Raw genomic sequence first — 16787 nt, 5'->3', positions numbered from 1 at the left:
CACACAGCCCTGGTCCTTGCCCTAAGGAACTTGAATTTTGGGTAGAAAGGCAATAATCTCACCAGTTGTGGTTTGGGGTTTTTGGGTTTTTTGGGGTTTTTTTTAATTTTCCTCTTGATATCTTATATATATGGAATTTGGCAATGCATGACAGAACACATACATCTCGGTTAGCTGTTATCCAAAGCACAACAGCTAACTAAGCTACAAGAGATTAGTTTTGTAGAAGACAAGACATGAGCAGAGGCCACAGTACATGTTTTTCTCCAGCTGGAAAAGTTGAATCTACATTTTCAAGCCCCTGTTGCCTCAAGGAGCAAGAATGGGGGCATCTCAGTTGCAGACTTCACTTAATTTTAAATAGAGTCAAAATGCAAATTTGTATTCAGGTCAGTGAATAAAAGACATCTTGAACAATACCTTTCACAGGAGGTATTCACACTGCTTCACCTGCAACATTCCCATCCACCTCCTGGGTTTCCTACCAGCTATTTCTAGCTGGTCCTCTCTTCAGTAAAGAGACATGCTGGATTGCCCTACAGCAGGGACCACTGTAAGGTCCATTTTGGGTGGGAGACACACTTAAGCCTTTCTCAGAGGCCTTTAAAGGGGACTCATGCTCTTCTTTGTTTCAAGTCAAAGGGGACTTGAGACAGTCTGGAAAGCTTAACTGAGGCAGAAGCCTCATTTTTAGGTTTTACACTACTCATCTCATGCCCTAGCAGAACCTGGGTCTAACATGTCTGTACAAGAAGGTATACAAGCGCATGGATTTGAGTGCTAATGACTCCATCGTCTTTCAGAAGGACACACCACTTTTTTCTCATCAAAGGTGGCAGAAAGTGGGACCGGAGCTGCAGTGACTCCAGCAAGAAGTCTAAATTTGGGATTCCTTCCTGCTGTTCTCTTTTCTCTCTCTGTTTACACAAAAGGCAGACCAAATTCAACGGTATCAGTGCAACCCAACCATGATACTCATTTGAGCAGTTAACACACACACAAATACAAAGAGAGAAAGAAAAAGAAAAAGTGGCAGTCTATCCATCTCACTTGGCATGTTTATATGTCCTTCTTAACCATAAAAAAGAAGCCTGTTTACAAAGTGGAGTGTCGGTAACATTGTGTAAAGGAACACTTATCTGAGAAACTTTGATCTCCTTCTGAAGCACCATTACTCTGAGACTGAAGGGCTAATGGCTCTTTGGGTGGGAGAGAAAGTTTTTCAACAGGAAAAGAAGGAAGTTTATTGTGCTATCTAGTGGACACATTTAGAAAATCCTGCTTCTTAGAAATAAGTTGTGGCCGTATCACCAGCAGCCTTATCCTGCATTGCACAGGCTGCTGAATGGGGGGAAAAAACAAGACATTGAGGCCTCCTGTAATGGGATAGCGGCGAAGTTGTTACTCTAGGGCAGGCCTGCTATCTTACTCATTTAAGTAATGGACATATTAATGGAGCTGAGAGCTAAACCAGACACATAGCCCTGCCTATTGGAGCAAACGTTTTCCATTTACAGACTCTGGGATGCATTTTACCGTGCTGATTCACATATTTAGGTCCTGCTTGGGTGAGTAATCATATTGGCTTTGAGAGCACAAGCAGAACATTGGCCTCAACAAGAGGAGTGAAAACCACTGCCAGGAGAGTGGTGGAGCTGGATCCTAAAACATTTAGTTAGATATCACTATAACTAAAAATATTAATTTATTTTTTCTAAAAAGGATTGAGGATTCCTGGGATGCAGAAAGCAGGTTGAAAAACATACACGAGACTCAGGTAGATTCAGTTTCAGATGGATCTGAAATCCCACAGGAACAACATAATTCACCCTACTGCTTTTGCAAAAATAGCATAAAATCTTGCACAATCTTTTTTTTTTTCTTCCTAATTTCAACTTTTCCAGGTCTCCCTTAAGACGCTGAGCTTCACTTGATGCTTCACTGCAGTCAGAGATCTGGTTATCTCTAATCTTTCCTGCAAACACATTTCTCTAAAATGTTTGTTAAAACGCACTGTCAAATTGAAACTTAATAGCACAGACCTTCCTCGCAAACATAAATAGCACCTCCGGAGGCTCACACATCACTGCTCTTCGCTTGCATCTGTCCTGCTGCTCTCCATTTTATTTCTCCACGCTGCCGCTTGCACTTTTCAACTTCTTCTATCTGTCGCTGAGTCCTTCATTCAAAGACCAGTGAAATCCTTGGGAGCCCATCCAATACCTGCCGCTGGCTTTGGGCCCCACCACGGCAATTCTGCCCTGCCAGCACTGAACACTTCCTTCGAGGCGCTGAACAAACCTATTAACTAATCTCGTTAAAAATATTCCTTCACTAGCCAGCCTTTAAACAGTGGCCGCTATTGTATAAACGTGTATTTCTCTTATAAACAGTCCTGGGGAGACAATATAGAGATAGGCTGGAGCTGCCTTTTGCCAGTTGCTTGGCCTGTTGAAACAATTAGCTTGAAAGACAGACTTTAAAAGATGAGGGGTTTGTGCCCGCAAAAGAAAAGCAGCGGCTTCAAAAGAGTGTGATTTATTCGAAAGGGAGAAAAAATAAAAGAAAGCAGAATAGTTAGGCTCATTGAGTTTCCATCCTGTAGTTTCCTTATTTTGCTAGGCTGTGAAAGACCGCGGCCAGGCTCTATAGAGAGTGCACATTTGAACCCAGATTTACTAATGACTGATACAGCAGTCACGAAAGTTCAATTTATGTCTTTCTTTTCCCCAAAAAACAAGGCGTTCGTAAACCACCGTATTTTTTTGGTGAGAGACAAATAAGGCAACTGTTATTGCAGGGTTTTTAAAATAGATAATACCCCGTTTGGAAACCAAGATGAAGTACCCTTCTATCTGGCATAGCCTTGAAACATTTACAGAAAGCCTTTTAATGGAGATTTAGTGCATGTATAATAATAACACAGAATTTGATACCCTCTAGGAAAAAACTGCCTGGTGCTCCCTTAACAACCACAATTACTGCACAACTTGTTATATCTAAAGTTAATAAACCAGAATTAAGGTTGTGAATAAACTTTATTAAGCAGCAGGAACCTGTCTTCTCCCCCTTGTGACTGTCCCACAGGCACCAAAGACCCTGCGTTTGTCCTCTGGTTTACCTTTCCTGGGGCCGAGTTTACCTTTCTAGCCCTGAAAGATCTGGCAGTGACTGAGACATACTGAGGCTGAGGCAAAAGAATAACCCACCAAAACAAAACAAAAAATCCTCATCACCAACAAAAAAAAACCCCAAACAAACAAAGAAAAAAAAAATTAAAGAAGGAAAGGAAAGGAAAGGAAAGGAAAGGAAAGGAAAGGAAAGGAAAGGAAAGGAAAGGAAAGGAAAGGAAAGGAAAGGAAAGGAAAGGAAAGGAAAGGAAAGGAAAGGAAAGGAAAGGAAAGGAAAGGAAAGGAAGGAAGGAAGGAAAGGAAAGGAAAGGAAAGGAAAGGGAAAGGAAAGGAAAGGAAAGGAAAGGAAAGGGAAGGAAAGGAAAGGGAAGGGAAGGGAAGGAGGAAGGGGGGGGGGGGAGGGAAGGGAAGGAAGGAAGGGAGAGAAAAATGAAAACAGAAAAAAAAATTAAAATAAAATAATAAAATAAAATAAAATAAAATAAAATAAAATAAAATAAAATAAAATAAAATAAAATAAAATAAAATAAAATAAAATAAAACAAAGCAAAGCAAAACAAAACAGAACAAAACAAAACGGGTTCGTGCGGTGCCCGCTCCCGTTCCCGGTGCCCAGAGCGCGGCCGCGGGCGCAGCAGCGCACGGAGCGGCGCGGGTGACACCGTGTGGCCGCCGGCGGAAGTGTCCCCGCTCCTGCCCGGCCCGCGGGTCGTGAGGCGGCGGCCCAGGGGACACAGCCTCTGCCCCCCTCGGCAGCCCCTCTCGGCACAGCCGCACCGGGCTCTCCAGACGCCCCGGGAGAAGAGCCTGCTTCTTCCTCTCGGGAGTTAAATCAGTGTGGGAAACAGAACTTGCCTGAAACTAACTCTGGGTGCAGCCGGGGGAGACATCTGCCTTGACGCTCCATTTGAGGCGGCTGCGCGCAGCGGGGCCCAGGGTGGAGATTTGCAGGAATGCCTCTCTTCCCTGGGTCAGCAGGCCGGGGAGAGGGGAGGGCTTCTCCTTCCTCAGCCCCGGCTCCTCGCAGCAGCCTGCTTTGGACCCAAAGTGCCAGAGGAAGGAGACTGGTGCAGAGCTCCAGCCGTGCCCACACATTTCTGGGTCAGACATGCTCGCGGGGAGATGGCTTTATTTAGACAGAGTAGGTGGTGATGAGATATCATGTGCTGGGCCAGCAGAATTACAATGCATGTGGTTTGGGCCTTTGCGAGTCTGTCCTCAATTATTTTTGTTTGTTTTGGTGCTTCCCCAAGCCTTTCAGATAGAGTGTCTTCACTCATGTTTTTGTTCTTCCAGGAACAGGCACAAGAATCCAAACTCCAGGCCTCGTCTGACAGCACATCCCTGTGCCAAAAAGGCCAAAGGAGTTGTAATTGCTCTCAGAAATGAGCTTTCAACAGGCTCCTGCGCAAAGAGACACTGAAGAAAAAAAAACAATCCTTCCTTTCCTTGGCCCTCCCAATGCCTGTAAACTCTGACCTGCTGACAGAGGGAGGCCAGTGGTGCAAAGGGCGTGCTGTGGAGTCATGACCTCTGCTAATGGACCTCCTGCTTGTGAAGCTGTTCAGTACTGCCACCTGCTCTCCCCAGAGGTATGAAATAAAGTATTACAAAGTTTTTTAATCTACCAGCTCTCACAGGTAGATAAAGGGGGCTAAATGCTTCGTGCTCCTCAAGATACTGAGGAAATTAAATGGAAGGTATATAAATGTTTCATGCATAATGGCAAATCTTCCAATTAGCCTTTCCCCCTATTAAACACCGTAAGAAAGTCTGAGGTTACTGAATATAGATTTCTATCACTACTTTACATGCTGTGGATTTTACAAAATATCTTCCTGACCTGAAAGAGATTACGTACAAGCTGCAGAAGATCCATATCTTTCCAGAGAAGTGTCTGATTGTCAGGTAGGCATAGAATTGTCAGGTAGTTAAGAGCATAGAATCACAAGATGGTTTGGAATGGGACCTTACAGATCATCTCATTCCAGCCCCCCTGCCATGTGGAGGGACACCTTCCACTAAATCAGGTTCCTCAGAGCCCCATCCAACCTGGCCTTGAACACGTCCAGGGATGGAGCATTCACAGCTTCTCTGGGCAACCTGTGCCAGTGCCTCACCATTCTCAAAGTAAAGAATTTCTTTCTTATTTCTAATCAAAACATCCTCTCTTTCAGTTTAAAGTCATTACTCATTGTTCTGTCACTTGTGAAAAATCCCACTCCAGCTACCTTGTAGGCCCTCCTTAGGTACTAGAAGGCTGCTGTAGGGTCTCCCCAGAGCCTAACAACTAAAATGACGCTACAAATGGATGTTTAGGCAACTTTATCACACCCATGTAACCAACTTTTTTTCCTCATAACCTCTGTTAAATACAGACACTCAAGAAATGTGGGGTCTTTTAAACATCTCCAGCACACAGCTGAAAAAAGTGCATGTGGGAGATAACCAGGCATCAGGTAGTATTTGAATTAGGACAAGTCAGGCCTCTTTGCTCACACACCAAGACTTTAGCGTGGATTTTGCCTGCAAAGGAAAAGTCTTCTCCATAGGTTTATGTCCTGTTGCCATAATCCCTAAACTGACTTTATTAGTTTGATGGAAGGAGCATGGAAGGAGTTCCTGGCCATCAAAATCTCATCTCAAGCTGTGGACACCAGAAGACTGTCCACCTCCAGTTGTAACCAGGCCAAACAAAGTACCCACTGTCCATACAAATCCTCTCTGTTGCCAGACTAATTTTAAAGAGAGAAAGGAAATTGCTTGCACTCCAGCAAAATGTATTTTCACTCCATCAAAATGTATGTTGAGATGATCACAAAATTGGAAACAAGGTCACAAAATAGAAAAATAAGAGTATTTATAGGTATGGATTTTCAGAGCAGAGCTCTTCTCTGAAGACCCAGTATCTAGATGTATAAAGGGAAAGCCATTTCATCTTCTGATCAGTGTAGAGAAGCTATCAAAGTATCTTCTTAAGAAACATAATATGATGCCATATAATACAGTGTTATAATAAAAGAAGACCAATATGGGAACTTATGTTTTTATAGTTGAGTTTAAACTGCCTTCTCTGACTGGTAACTGCACTTCTGACTGGCACAACAGCAAATTCCTCCAGTTTATGAAAGCAGAAGCAAGTGTCAACACCTAAAAGTACCAGAGCCATTGCTTTTTGCACTGGTGTGTGAGGATTCATCAGGAGCACATCTGTCTATTCTGTGTGGTGTTTTGCAGCACTCTGGTAACTTGGGTGTTGGAATTCTTGCAGGAGGACTCCAGTTCTGCTGGACAAACACCTGGAGCTGGTGCTGGTGGCCTGAGAAAGTGGTCTTCTCCTAACACTTAGCCTCCCTGAATTTATGTTCTAGGCTTGAAATAATGTCATCGTGCATGAGAGCTTTCAGGCAGTCTGAGTGTTGAAATCAGTCCCCTATTGATACATTTGTGGTGAAGAAACTCCTTGATATTTGCCTCTTTCCTTTCATTTGTGTCTCAAAGCAGACAGTTGATAATGTCCAAAGTTATCATAATGCAGCTAGATCACTAAATGGCTTACACTGATCTTCCAATCACATTGCTATAAAACATCTGGAAACACATCAAAGGAGAGGGCTGCCTATATAAGAGAGTTTCAGATTAGTAAAATCCGAACCTAGAGAACCCAACAGACCTTTCCAGAATCCTTCAAAGTCTGAACTTTTCTCCCCTTCCTAAAGAGCTGTGGCATCTCCACTGCCAATCCCAAATGTACACCACTGATACCTTCACATAAGAGGGATCTTACTCCTTATTAAGGAGCTTACTTAGCTAAGTAAGCCCCTCAGCTACTGAGATTTGCACCAGTGAAGACCAGAATATTGACTCTGGCTGATGACTTTCTGGATCCCAGATCACAGTTTGTGACTCACAACACACAGTTTGCGACCCCTGGTACTCTGCACTGACTTGAGCTCTCTTTGCAAATTCAAATACCATGTATTCCAAATAGGTCAAAAACATGAACAATCATGCCATCTCAGGAAGGAAAAGTTATATGCACTGTGTTTGCCAGATGCAAATGGAACCATTATTCTTGATCACAGCCACTGCCTCGTGAGTTAGGTCCAGCCTAGAATGTAGCAGGATACAAAGGCAGCCCTAGTTCTGTGGCTGAGAAAAGTTTTACCAGTTCTTCTCACTCATTTGAACATTTGGTTTCATGTAACTAAATGTGCCAACAGAAAAAAAAAATAGTCCTTTGTTGGATTGACAGTTAAGCCCTGACTTAAAACCATAACCTCAAGTATGTTCAAAGCTGAAAATCCAATCTGTCTGACATTTTGTCCTTTAACACATGCTGTCATAATCTCAAATTAAAGGCTGCCCTTATATTGTACCAAGCTAAATCACACACATTTTGGCAACTTTGGCACGTAAAGGAAGCACAGTGCTACATAAAAATGGTGTCAGACTAAATTTTCAGCCTTCTTTGTTGGTGTTTTGGACTTTTCTCAGACCTTCAAGGTTACATACATTTCATGGTCTAATTTCTGTTATTCCCTAAGGCACTGGTGCATATTTACACACTAACAATAATAATTCCTTTGAAACATAATAATTTATAATAGGCATATTATGATCCTTTCAGATTTATTGTGATCTAATCACTAGGCACGTATTTAGGAAATATAAAATCCCTTCAAGACTTTTACCTTGAGACAGGCTAAGAATGCACAATGCGCAAACACACACACATTCCTAACAGTTCCCAGTTTAGTAAGACGAGCTGTTCTCCAAAGCCACATATACAAAAAAGTTAACTGAACATTAGCCACCTTTCAAATCTTAATTGCACAGCTTGCTTAAAAGAGAAGAGTCTGCAGAAATGTTTTTGTAAAACAAACACATGTTCAATCTGCAGACAGAAAGAAATGGAAAAAGTCGACTTTGGCTGGACTGTCCCTTTGATATGATTTTATGATTAGAGATTTAAGTCATAATCTAAATACAACTAAAATAAAGGTGTTTTCTCTCCATTGATGGCCAAGCTTCAGGAGTTTTACCTCAAATAAAAAAGACTGCCTTATCACCTTATCATGTATCAAACCCACTTTTCAGTAGTTTGACTGTTTTTACTATGAGTTCAGTGAACTCTCAAGCAGCCCCAACCCCTGTCCAGTGGAGCTGTATCAGCAGAACAAAGTCCTGGCACACCATACCATTTTTGCACACAAGAGACTTTCTATAGTAGTGCTGGTCCAACCTGAATGTTCCCTGTTCCTGCTAAGTGATAAATGATGATAAATAAGTAACTACAGTAGGGCAAGTAGGTAATGAGAGTTGGAAAATCTGGTGAAATTACAATATGCAGTGTGATACGGATGATGGCTTTATTCAGTCATTTCATATCAGGGATACAAACCTGATTCTTCAGTGGATGAACTTGAGCTGTGACTAGTGTGAGGCAGAGATGCTTTGTGACTGCAACAAGTGTGCTTATTACTGCTAATAAAATATGTGCTCCCAACATTTCCTTAGTGAAAGAATCTCTTCCACCAACATCTTATAATTAAGCAATACTCATATTGTGTCACTACTTTTTTTTTAAATTCCACTTGCAAATATCTGCCAGAATGTCTGGCAGACACGTTATTTTTTGAACATAAATTCCTAATTGTAATGACTACAAGCTAAAGCATGAAAGCATGAACACTTAAGATTATGATGCCCGCAGATAAGTAAAATAAATCCAAGTATTTGCAATTTTAAAACGAGTTCAGTAAGCTCTTCCTTATCATCTTAACTCAAATAATTCTTTAAAGCTATTCTTTGAAAACATATCTAGGCAGTCGATTATTTTTGTTTGATACTCACCAGAAAAAAAAATCAAAACAATCTGACAGGCTACGAAGTAGGCATTTCTTACGAAACCAGACAATACTTTTGCTGGTATTCCCCTTATGTAGTGAAGGCTAAACCAGAGGGATGGGCAAAGGTGGTTCTTTAACCAAAAAACATACCCAGTGTTTTGATTTTCCAGGTGTTTATACTTTTTTTCCTCTTTAATCCATACTCTCTAGCACAAAAGAAAAAAATGAAGTAAATTCCTTCTTGAAAGCATCCCACCAGTCTCACCATCCAATACTTCCTCATGAATTGCGCTGACCTTGGTGGGTTCATCCCTGACGTGCCATACTCAGCAAGGAGAATTAAGCATCTTGGAGAGGGACTTGATAGGTTTTGGTGCTATTCAAAATTCTCTGGTGCTTTTTAGGGCTATACTAAGTGTTGGAGGGTCAGAGGGCTGTGAAGAAAACGGGAAGAAGCAAAGGCAGAAAACAAGCCACTGGATTAGGTGGAGGGGAAATTGGAGATAGAAGGGCTGCTGTACAACTCTCAGCCATGGCTCCAACTCCAGTTACCTAGATTTCAGATGTAGACATGGTCATGGGTACTTCAGCTGTGCGTGTCCATTTTGAGCTATTTCTTAGTGTTTAAATAAATAAACTGTGTGTCAGGTGAAGGCTCTTTCTATAGTGGTATCAGGTGGTCAGCCTAAAGCAAAAAACTTTACTCCTCTTACAATGAGGAGTGAGATTTTTTTCCTTACTGTATAGTTTTGGGTGGAGTTTTTTTTTCCAGTGGGCAGTAACAGGGACCTCAATAAACTCTAGTCAAAGTCCCTGGTAACTTAGATGGACTTTGCGTAAAACCTTCAGATAGTTATAGACAAAACAGGGGGCTTTTAGCTGTGGTTTGAACTTCCATTATAGATAGGTACTTCCAGGTTAAACACATACACAAATGTCCTCTCCTCCTCCTTCTTCTGTGCAGCCCTGTGGGATAGGGCATAGCCTAACCTTACTCCAGTTTCTCTGTTTTCAACTGCTGAGGGACAGTGAACAGATCAGGAAGCCTGGTGTTCCAAATCTGAAATTCCAAGTGCATTACTTGTTCAAATTAAGCTATGTGATACTGTTTTAGTTCATTGATTTGACAACTGTGACATTTAAAACAATGTTTCTGATACAGAAACTGCTGAAAAAGCAAATGAAAAGTGTCCCAAAAGCAAACCATTGTGGAAAGTAAGCACAGCTGGACCCTAACTCTTTAATAAATTGGAATTAATATTCCCAGAACAAATGTTTAGTATTTAGCTGTGTTTTTAAATTGCAAGACTTCTGAACTTGCATGACACCTGGAAAACATACCATCCTTACTTTCTCCACAAACTGAGTATTTCAGGAAATTTTCTTGTCTGTACAAAAGAAAAGCCTCTAAGTTCAAGCATGATTATCCCTAATTTTTAGGCATAAAGTTTAAAGCTACAACACGCTGAACTTTGAAATAATTTAAGCATCTGTTGGTACAAATATTTGTTTTTCTGAGATGTTCAAAACTACCAAAGCTGCTTAAAACACCCCAAAAGTATATGGATGTGTCACTTGGGGACATAATTTAGTGGTGAACATGGTAGTGCTGGGTCAACAATTTGACACTGATCTTAGAGGTCTTTTCCAACCTTAGCAATTCCACAATTGTGTGAAAGTGTGTTTAAAAGTATTTTTATCATCTTGTACCTCTACCGTTTGCCTTTCCATCTCCTGTCTTCTCTTGTCCCATTGTCTCCACTGCCAGCCTTTTTTTCCCTTACTTTCCTCCAAATGTCAGACTAAAAATATTTCCCTTCTGCTTTCCACACCTAGGTCTCAGCATGCTGCCCACACCTTTGCCTTGATTCCCAAGACCATTAAAAATGCAGTCAGTGAGGGATATTGCTGCATCACTTGATCCTGTAAGCAGCAATGCTCTAGTGTACCTGTAAGATGCAAAGGCACTGTAAAAATAGAGAGGGGAAAAAAAAGTAGTGTTCTCATTCCTCCCAAATGAAGTAAGAGGTTGTCATGGAAGCTCAGTTTCTACACTCTCTCCCTACCCAATTTGTTGGCCAGTCTGTTCTTCCTTCCTCACTCATCCGTGAGGAGTTGAAAAGGGCAGAACCGAAAGCAGCACGAAATGGGAGTGAGACTTGTAAAGACAATGAAACAAAATGAATAGACATAAGTAAAATAATCCTAAAACAATGGCAGCTCTCTTTATTGTAAAAACCGAGATGATAAAATGGATAGTAAAACTTTTAATCGCCTCTTTACCGCAGTGCAAGACTGCTGCTGTCAGAGTCCTGCAGTCAAGCTGTGGCCAGACTGAGCAGGTTTTTTAGAGTTTCATTCTTCATCTGCAGATTTCTGGAATGAAAGGATTGTTCATAAGAGAGGAAGTTAAAATTTAAATTGCCCAATTTCTTCCTTAGGCTGGCATAGATCAAAAGTATCAATTGAGTTAGGCTGGTTGGGAAGAGATTAAAATCTGGTCTGCAGTCTTTAAAAGAAAATGCATTTCTATTTTACATTATTAGAAAATTAATTTTTGTTGCCTCTATAAGACAACCAGAAGAAAGGAAGGGAAAATAAAATGTTCAATGAACTGTACTATGTCCCATGGACTCTTTTTGGAGTACCAATCAGTCATCAGTCCTAAAATAAGATCCTCCAAGGCTGCAAAAGACTTCAGCTTTGCAGGAATCCCGATCTTGTAGCCAAAAGCCCAGGGTCGTAACAATGACCAGGAAAAAAAGACAGACTTCCACCACAAATCTGTCAAACTTGAAACATTTCCATGAAGCATTTCAAGTTAAACTAATCATGCCTTTTTGAGTCTGGTCCTGGCTCTACTCAGGGGGCCTGTTGTGCCAGAAGGTTTCTGTAAGAGAATAGGAAAGCCTGAATCAAAACCATCCAATTTTAGATAAAGATGATCTGCGAAGTCCTGTCAGAGTCTGGCCTGAGGGGTGTTCCACCTCTTCATTTACCATATATAATTTTTCCTCTACATTTATTTCAAAACCACAATCTTCTCTTTTAGTCTTGGACTAATTTCGTGAACTGAAGGCTGTCTGCCACTCCTGATGACTGACTGATGAAGTCTGCTTCTATTTCTAAAATAAAGCCAAGAGTAGACTACAGCATGCCTGAGCCAGGCTGGGATGAGAGGGATGCTTGAATGAGAGGGATGGTTGCAGTAGAGAAAGGACAAGTCAGACATTTAGGCTCTGTGTTTCTTCTTGGGCTGGTGATTTAGGACAGACCACTCTGCACTTTACTAATAAAAGAGGAACAAAATTACCACTCTCCCTGCTGCTTTATGGCACAGGAAGGGGAAAGAGAAGAATGTATTTGTTTGGAGTGTCCATCCACCCTATAGATCCTGGAATCCACATCCCATGTTATGCCCTGGCCCTGCTGCTACATCCCACGAGTAGCACTCCTGGGAGAACAGGGGGCTCCTGACTGCTGCTGTGTGTCAGACACAGTTGTGACAGAGTTGGAAGGAAAACTAAGATGGATTTGAAACTTCTCCTCCTGGCACAGGAGGGAAAAAGATTAAAACAAATGGGCAGCAGTATGGCTAATGGTGCTGGTACAATCACTGGCAATAGCAGCTGTAATAGAGTCAGCCTTGGAGCAAGCTGCAGAGTGGTGATGTTACTTTATTCTTTGTAATGATCCTTGTTAACTAATATTTGTCTGCTGAATGCCCACAGGTCTTTGTCAAGGATCAGGCCCCCACTATGGCTGGCCCTGAATGCAACCTAATAAAAAGCTGCCAGCCTCCAGAGCTTGAAATTGAAGCACAAGTCAAAAGACAATAAGTGAATTCTGCAAAGAAACAGGTGGACCCCAGGGTAACAATGAGACAAATGTGTGATGACATGGCCTGAAAGTGGCCAAACAGTTACGTGCAAGAGAATGAGAAATGCTGCTATTTCTGTTAATTTGAAGAGTCTCTCGGACAGTCTATCTAAGTTAAAGTTGCCAGGTCTTTTGATGCTTTTTCAGAGTTGAAGTCCGCCTCCTGGTAAGCAGCTGTCAGGAAGGCAGGGAAGAGGTAGACTCTCTCTCAAGGTGACATGAAGTGAATATGGGAGCAGCAATGTTGATACCTAAGGCTAATTCTCTGCACATAGTCCATTTGAACTGCATCTTCCAGCAGCCAAACCGGACTTCCCAGGCAGCTAATAAAAGGGATTTGTCTTCTGTACAAACTGGCTGCTGCCAAATGGCCACTGCAGAGTGAGCAGCCGGTCCTTCCCCAGGCTCGCACTCTTCAGAAAATAATGATGGCTTTGCTGTCTCTGCTGACCAGCTCTGTACTGAAGTGGGAAAGGTTCCATACATGTAATAGGAGCTCAGAGACCATGGTAATGAGTATGGTGTAAAAAATGATAGATAGGTGGATGGACAGATACCACTTTATCATTTTTCTGAGCCATCCAATTTCCCCAGGCACAGAGTACACCCCGGAGATTTGGGTTTAAGGCAGAGAAAGCTTTACACGATGGATTGAGTGTTGTGTAAATATGTAAATAAAGAATAGCTCTTTAATTTTTTATGAGGAGTGCATTTTAAAGCCCTGCTTTGGTCTTCTTACTTGGGCAAAATTGCCACCTAACAAAATGGCAGTCATACCTGAACAAACATAACTGTGTTCTGCACATAAAACACCTGTATTAAAAATTAACTAATGAAAAAATATTTGGATAATATTAAGAAAAGCAAAACCTTGTGCATCAGACAAAAGCTTCCTGGGGTATGAAGTGCATTTGGCTATCAAGAAGCTCTGTGTAGGCCACATGCTGCTTACTGACATGCTTGAATCCTAAATAAACAGACTTTACACAGGGAAGCTAACAAGGTTCAGGGGCAAGTGGAGTGTCACAGCCACCCTACTGCCATGTGTGATACGTCTGGAGGCAGTCTGTGCACAGCAGTGTGTACTGGTGGCACCGCACAGGACTGAGCTGTTCAGCAGCAAGAATGGCACCTGAGCGCCCAGAAGATGCCAGACCCTCAAAATGCCTCCTGCAGGACTGTCAAGAAAGCCTGCTGTGGGATTTAAGCACAGAAACTCCCAACCTGGGAGCTGGCAGAGGGAAGTGGAGGGCTAATCAGTGCCTTCTGGCACTGTCTGAGCTGGGTGTAGGGTGCTGGGTCCCAGGCAGGTACATCTGCACCCAGTGTCTCAAACAGACAGCCTGTGCCTCAGCACACCAGCTCAGGGACCTCTGATGTGACCCCAGTTTTTGTGGTTTCCTCTGTCCCCACACAAACCTTCTGTCGGCGCTGCAGAAAGAAGACCTGCACGGCTCAGTTCCCAACTGCACAGAGGAACTGGCATGCTCTTGCCTGCCTGCATTCCGCTATCCTGGTCTGCCCTTACACACTGAAACCAGGGAGGGAGAGGAAGGGAGCAAAACCCCAGAGCAATGCATTGCAAATGATTTACATGGAGAATGGCTAAAGCAAAGCAATATGTGCATCTGGGAACAATCCTGAGCTGGTAGGAGCACAGACAACTCAGTCCACTCATACTTGCTATATTCCCCCTCCAGGATCTCCATCAAGATGTGAAAGGTTTCAGCAATTGATCATCATCATTCAAAGGGGAAAAATAAAATCAGAGCTCTGGTTCTGCTTGCATGTAGGAAAAAAATCTTAGAACTGTTTTCTTGCAAGAAGTCCAAATGTAAACATCATCCACGAGAAGAGATTCTCTGCCATTAAAACCATCCTTGCTTTGTTCATACCACCAAAGACACAGTGTTCTGCCTAACTAAAGGTCACAAAACAGCAGACATTTGAATGCTTCCATCAATGCTTCTAGCAATCCAGGAGATTTCACATGAAGCCTGTAATCCATCCAGTAAACATATCTACATACATACATATATACAGATATTTATATACACACACGTACACACAGTGAAGGAGGAAATACTCCCTTCAATAGCATGACCTTGTTGTTTTGTACCACTGTTTAAGAAAGGGATTATTAATGATGCCAGCAGAAGTGCAGCAGTGTTTGTTAAGGCAGCAAAAACACCCATTCCTCCTTTTTTCAGCCGAACTGAAACCCTCACATACATCCACACTCTTGCAGTGTTTAGGTGTAAATAACACCCGGTGTGTACAAAGCTCCCCCTTTCATATTCATTACTGTCATAGCTTTGAAAGGAAAAAAGCAGAGGTCATTTATTAGAGGTTACTTTTCATGCAAAACACCCTGTGGTTGCTGTCATTCAGAACTACTTAGTCTACGCCCTCAGTCATCTATTAGCAGGGCTTCAGGTCATAACCTTTAGTGGCATTTGGAATCCCAGAACCTCTGATTAGTGCAGGATTTACATATCCTTCAGTAAAAAATGCTCAGCTATAGAAATGCATGAAGTGTTGTAAATTTGTTTGGCCTTTTGTCTGGAATACATATGAACTCTGCATTCAAAGTAGGGTGCATTAAACTATATTTGTTTATCGTGTTATAGCTCCTCTGTTAATGTGGCGTCCGTTAACCCATTAAAGACAAACTGTCCTTTCAAAATGGGCTCGTAATTGAGCACAAAGAGGAGGTGGACGCCAGTGCAATTAATAGATTCGTATCACACAAGCCAACTGTTGGTGCTTCTTTAGGCCTGTTCTCTTTTTCTCAGAGAAGTAGCCATGCCTGTACGAAGTTTGATTTAATGGTCTCTGCTGGGATCCGTATCATGAAATTTTACTGGAAGGTGTGTAAATACTACTGAGTTGCTGCCTTGGCAGATGGTAGCAAGGTGTAACCAATCACACATTTTTGAGTTTCAGTAGCATAGGAACATCATTCATTTGCAATATAGGATCAATACATGTTGGGGGTTTTTGTTGCTAAAATTTAGAAAGAAAGCCAAATTGCACTGTTCTTCTAAGAGAAATGTCATTAACAAGCATTAGCATGACTAATTGGCTGATTTATCTCAGCAGAGAGGGTTTGTCAAACAATACTAAGACATTTTTCCAGATATTTGAATACTTGGGGTGCTTTTCCACATTCTCACGTATTTCAAGGAAAACATTTTTAAAGGGTATAACATTCATGGCACATGGCTGGAATCAGTCATTTGTGCATTTGAGTGGACCTCAGCTGAACTTAGCTCTCTAAGTCATACACAGTGAGAGACCATCTATGTTTTATTCAGGTCAGTTGACTTTTTTGCCTGGATGTGAATTCTAATAGTGATAACCAAAGTGGTACCCTGTGCAGTGAGGGCTTCTCTATACCATCACAGAGATTCACCAGGATATTCTAACCTTTGAGTCAAATGAAATTCCAGCCAGAAGATCATTTAGCTTGCAGTCTTCCTCCTGAGAAAGTTAATTTGGATGTCAGTGAGTGCTGGTAAGAGCACAGCAACCAGAATACTTGACAGGAATATTTTACACATATACATTATGATTTTGTGTGGTTGTATGTCCCCTCTAAGTAAAGATGGAGATATTTTCACCCTAAGTTTACCAAAATAAAAATTTATAAATATTATTAATACCTCCTTACACCTAATGAATATATGACCATGCATACAGGCTGGACATCTCTGGCTCCCAGTTCCTTTCAATTTACAATCCAAATGAGAGGTGACACAAGTCAGTCTCAAAATTCTTTGTTGAAAGAGCAACCTCAGCTGTTTCTCTGCCAAATCCATCCTTATTTCTGCATGTGTTGGAGTTTCATACACTCAGACTGAGAGGAACTCCTCGATGTCCTGCAAATATCAATGAGAGACACAGTCTGAAGGGATGCTTCCTG

Source organism: Lichenostomus cassidix, chromosome 2, assembly GCF_008360975.1.
Source record: "Lichenostomus cassidix isolate B80296 chromosome 2, HeHo_3.0, whole genome shotgun sequence".
NCBI lineage: Eukaryota > Metazoa > Chordata > Aves > Passeriformes > Meliphagidae > Lichenostomus > Lichenostomus cassidix.
This window is presented reverse-complemented; position numbering follows the sequence as displayed.